The following is a 5,887-nucleotide window of genomic DNA, read 5'->3' as shown; positions in this document are numbered from 1 at the left end:
CCTGTCTTCATGGAACAGCATAGGTTGGCTATGACAAACATGGTGAAAGCAGCCGGCAGCCTAAATAATGTAGATTGTGTCAGCGGGGATGCGAACCCTTTACAACAAACTTACAAAAAAGGATGTAGGTCTCGGTACATGTATTAGTATTATTCATCATTTGTTGGCAAAGGCCTCATTATCTTCCTCTCAAACTTTTTGTCTTTGAGCTCATTGTGTAGGGCCCAGGTACCTTATCACCATCATCATCATCATCATCATCATCATCATCATCATCATCATCATCATCATCTTCATCACCATCATCATCATCATCATCATATAGTGCCAGATTTGCAACAGACAATGGTGATCATGGTTCTCCATTCATTTCTTTGCTCGGATGCTCTTAAAAAAGCTATGTTATCCTGATTTTTCCTGGTCACCCAACTGTTTAGGTTCTCCAAGTAGGTTGCTCTGGTCCTACCCCTGCCTCGTTTGCCTTCAATTTTGTCAGTGAGAGCTAGATGTTCCAGGCCTGTGTGTTTAATCAAGTGTCCCCAAAACTGTATTTGTCGTTTCCTGGTTGTTTTTCACCGTGAGCAGCCTAGGTGAACTACATCTTTTGATTTTTTTTCCTTCCATGAAACTCTTAGTAGTCTCCTGAGAAAAATCTGTTGCTTCTATTTTATTATCATAGTCTTGAGTGATTGTCCAGCATTCACAGCCGTGTAGAAGGGTTGGCCACCCATAGCATTTCAGAACTTTCATTTTGGTACTTTATACTTAGTTTTTCATGTACAGAAAAATGGGAAGACATGGAATAACACCAAGCAACTAGCCCAGGATAGAGAAAGGTGGAAAGTGTTTGTCCGTAGCCTCTACCCTGATGCAGGTTGAGAAAGGCGTTGATGATGACTCAGTTTTACAGTCATTGTAAAGAACTTTCAATTTGGTATAGGGCCTACCTTATACTCAGTGCTATACAGTCATTGTAAAGAACTTTCATTTTGGTATAGGGCCTACCCTATACTCAGTGCTATACAGTCATTGTTAAAAGAAGTGTCATTTTGGTAGGCCTACCTTATGCGAAATGTTTTACAGGCATAGTAAAGAGTAGAGGTATCAGACCAGGAAAACTGGACTCCTTCATGAGCCACTGACAGCTGTGACCCGCACAAACACTCAGGCCAATCTGGTTGTGACACACCCCCTCTCAAGTACCGACCCGAAACCCATAAGATATTTCATTTTCAGTTTTCATTTTATCGACTTTTTTTTGTCGAAGAATTGTACAATTCTATGGCTGAAAACACTTTAAATAATGTTTTTCGAGTTATTTTCAAGTACCTTTCAATGTTGATCATATATGAAATTGATGAAAATCTGTCACGAGGTCAGAAATATTTTCCAAATTTTGTAGAGCTATAGCTTTAATACATTCCCTGCCTCGTGAAGGTTCTGAGAGAGGTTTTAGAAATAGGATTAAGGCATCTGTTCACCATATTATTATGTCCGTTAATTTTCTCATTATTTGCCCGGATGGTGGGTTCACTTACACCACTTTCTGTTCAACGTCTTGTCGTTATGTGGTGCTGTTCTCTTATGAAATAAACGTGGCGCTTACTTTTCCACTCTGTCAATTGCAATGTGTGCTATTTTTTGCAATGTCTATTTCGTTCTGTTGGGTTAGCTTATTGTTTGCTATGGTGCTTCACTCTTCTTCCCCCCCCCCCTCCCTTTTTATTGATTATCTTGTTCTTTCAAATGTTTTATTAATTTCTTTTTTTTCCTGTTTTTGTGAAGAGTTTGCCACATTGGTGCATTCAAATTTCTGGTTTCAAGATGTGTTTGGATCTTATTTCCTTCTTTGACATTGATTGTTCGCAGTGTATTGAATGTAGATCGAGTAATCGTCGTTTTAGCTATTTTGTCGAACTTCATTTTGCATGTTTGTCTGAAAGCTTGGCAACAAATTTAGAAAACGGAAGATGTGAACCCCACTCTAATTTGTATCTTTTGTTATTACGTGAACCCACTCTAATGTGTATCTTTTGTTATTACGTGAACCCACTCTATTGTGTCTCTTTTGTTTTGTTATTACGTGAACCCACTCTAATGTGTATTATGTGTCTCTTTTGTTATTACGTGAACCCACTCTAATGTGTCTCTTTTGTTTTGTTATTACGTGAACCCACTCTAATGTGTATTATGTGTCTCTGTTGTTGTTACGTGAACCCTCTCTAATGTGTCTCTTTTGTTGTTACGTGAACCCACTCTAATGTGTCTCTTTTGTTACTGTATGCTTTTTCATCTTGTCTGTTTGCTGAGAAAGTTACTTTAGAACTTTTCCCCCCTGACACGGTTTGCCTACAAGTTTCCATCCACGCAATAGTCAGGAACCTGTTTCTTTGATTTCTGGCATGCTGCCATGATACTCCTCACAAGTTACTTGATATCGTCCAAGTGATTTGCTTTCATCGAAAGTCACAGTCATGTTTTTCCATGTGTTTATTGTTCCAATAAAGTCAAGTGATTATTTTATGTTATATTGTAACAGTTACGAATGCTAGTCACAATGACATGAGATTTTTATATCAACTTCTTGGTGTTCAATCTCTCTCTTTTTTTTTTTCTTTTTTTTTTCTTTTTTTTTAAATTCATGCGAGTGAAACATTTTTTCCGGAGCAGGTGATTGGAAGGCGTCATTTGTAGGTCCCTCTGCTTTTCTGTCTCCTTGTCGTTTCGGCTTGTTTTGCTATTTTCCTGCGCTGATTCCTAGTTATCATGTTGGTGTGTGTCTTTGTGTTCCAAGTTTACAAAAGTTGTTACTTGAACTTTGGATGATACAGATCCGGTAAATTTCCTCGATAATACGCTGGAAAGTTGGAAAAGTTTATATAGTTATTACATAGGCTTAAAATTGATGGTGAGTGGAGATGCTCTCAACGTTGATGTATTTAGGTGTGCTTCTTATTGTCGACCTTTTTTCGTTCTCACGAGCACTATGAAGATTTATCAAAGGCATTCAAAGGTTCATTGAAATGTCGTCGTCATCATCACAATCAGCAACAGCATTAACAACAACAAGATAAAAGTACAGTATGATGCATTTGTTGGCAATTACCCAAAGTCAAGGACACGAAAGCAGTGAAGATCTCGTCACTTTTCACGTCTTCTCTTGCTCCTCGTGGTGGTTAAAGGGTGCCACTGATACTTCCCTTTTTTTTCTTCTTTTCATATTGTATTGATGTGCTCCACTTTACTTAAACAAATATTCTTTGCCACTAGAACTGTTGTGTATTTTCAGCCTGTTCGTTTTGTTGAATCTTTCAAGTTGATAATTGTGTAGAGTTTTGTTGTATCTTACATGAAATATTCGTCCCCAGTGGTTTTATGTTTATTTGGAACCACTCATATATATAACAATCTTATATATTTACCACATAAGACATGTATTCTGTACGCATTTATTTTCTTCTCTAGGAAAAGCTTTTAAAAGGTCAGGAATGTAAACAGTCTATAAAAAGAAACCATAATTGAAGACATGCACAAAGATTTTATGATAACTTTGCTTTTGAAAACTCGAAGGAAAGAAAATGTAAGGAGGTATTGGGACATTTAATTGGTTAGTTGTTGTTTTATTCTCAGAAAAATTCCGCCGTTCTGACATCGAAGCGAAGTTTCGGAGCGAAGTCGTGTCCATGACTGCTTTCAAAGAATATTCATGTTGAAGCGAAGCTTGTTCAAGACCTGGATAGATTATATTATATTTATATATACTGTACTTGCATATACTTGGAAATATTATGGTGATTTTTTGTTGTTGTTTGTTCTGTTTTGAGATCACGTTTCCCTTTTTATTTTTGACATGGTAGTTCCGGTTTTTCCCCCATAGTGGCATGTATGGTTTTCCTCGTGGCGTCGGGGCACATACGGCTTTGCCCGTCGGGGCGTGTTGTACGGTTTTGCCAAGCACCCCATGTACGGGTCTGTATTTACTCCAGTAGCTTCGCGTTTCTCTGATTATGTACCACAGAGTATTTTTGTCTTGTGCAATATCCCATAATTTATGCTAACCAAGAGACGCTGAAGTTATTTGTGTTGAGATTGGTTCCGCTCGCTGCTGTTTGGTTGCGGCATTTGTTTATAGAACAACGAATGGGACAGGTATTGCCAGAAGAGGTGAGTCGAGGGAAAAAGAATGAGAGAATTGAATTAATTGGCTGACGCTTGTATATTTATAGTAGGGCTGAGATGTTGTTTCTGAGTCCTTATGATGTGTAGCTCCGGTGTGTCATTGAGAAATTTCAAGAGGAATGTGTACGTGATAGGAATTATATGTTAAGTTAACGCTTTCATCAACTGCACTGAAGTAAGCTTGTCCATGTAGGTGGATGATTGGCCACTGCCATGTGGTGTGGTCTGCTCCTTCCACTCCTCAATATTGCCGTTGCTTGTGCCTGCTTCCGGGTGTAGTGTGGCTTGTATCAGAATCATCAATTGGCCTGTACAACTGGAAGACAACAACAGCATTGCCTTTGTAATATACAGTGGAGTCAGCTTAAAAAGGCTAAAACAGCACCTGGACATGGATGGCTGGTGCCTCTATAAATAAATCATTGATGGTCAGGTCTGGAGTCAGCTTAAACCGAACATGGTTCATCTGAAAACAATAATGGTAAACTAAAAGTACAAGGAAATAAATACTTTCACTTTTCCGATCCAGCCGCCATCTGAGTTTCAGCTCTTCGCCCATTTTTTTCCTCCCGTTTGATTTGAGGTATTGTTCTCCTCTGAACCGAAAACTGGGCTAATAAAAGGGGAAAAATCGGACGTTCTTGCAGATTTTGGTTTAAGCAGACTCCCGTTGTAGGAGGTCAGGTCAGTGCGACATATTATGTCATAGATCTCAGTCATCCAGGAGGGAAATTTGCTTGGGCGTACGTAATATGTTCAGTTGTTGTTTATGATCTATGGCAGGGGTCACCATACTTATTTCTAAGCGAGCCAGTGGCTAGTTGGTGGGCACCCTGAAATATGGTTCACTCGTTCTTTCCAATCTAATCTAACATCTATCGTCCTTATTTCTTCTCGTTCTTTCCTATCTAACATCTCTCGTCCTTATTTCTCCTCATTTTTTCCTATCAAATATCTGTCGTCCTTATTTCTCCTCCTTCTTTTCTCGATATGGTAGCCTACTCTCTGGTAACATCTCTAATCTTGGGCACCTATATAGCCTAGTTGTGTTGAAGTGCTGTAAAAATCTTACTTAACCAAAAAGAAGTTACCCGGATTACTTAGAGAATTTCCTGCGTGGGCTAGATAGATATTTTGTTGAAAAGAATACACTGAATTCATACAAAATGAAGAGAGCCAACCTTCTGATTAACCAATGCACAAAATAAAAATGTATACATGTACCAAAAAGATACATATACCTTACTTAGAAGATATGGAGTCTGTTAGAGCATAATTAATTTAATCTATTTAATGAAATATAATATTCAAATTATCTTGGTGACCGATTCCTAAGCAGCACATCTTCCAGGGTCTTTTTCCCCTCATAGTTGGGTGGCGGCGGGCAAGACGAACTGGCCTGTCGGGCAAGACGAATTTGCCTGTCGGGCAAGACGAACTGGCCTGTCGGGCAAGACGAATTTGCCTGTCGGCTGGCCTGTCATAGTTTGGTGACCCCTGTTCTGTGGTCTCTTTGACATTTTAACTTATTTTAAGACAATGGAGGAAATAATGTTTTACCACTCTAGGGTACCCGTGAGCCAAAAGTTGAGATGTGTACGTTGTATTGTAAGATACTTTGAAATGAAACACCTTCTGTGAATAGTTCATGCATGATAATACATTTTGCTGTGTTGTTTTGTTTTTTACATTTGGTGGCTATCATTTT

Source organism: Aplysia californica, unplaced genomic scaffold, assembly GCF_000002075.1.
Source record: "Aplysia californica isolate F4 #8 unplaced genomic scaffold, AplCal3.0 scaffold01329, whole genome shotgun sequence".
NCBI lineage: Eukaryota > Metazoa > Mollusca > Gastropoda > Aplysiida > Aplysiidae > Aplysia > Aplysia californica.
Note: the sequence above shows the minus strand (reverse complement) of the source record.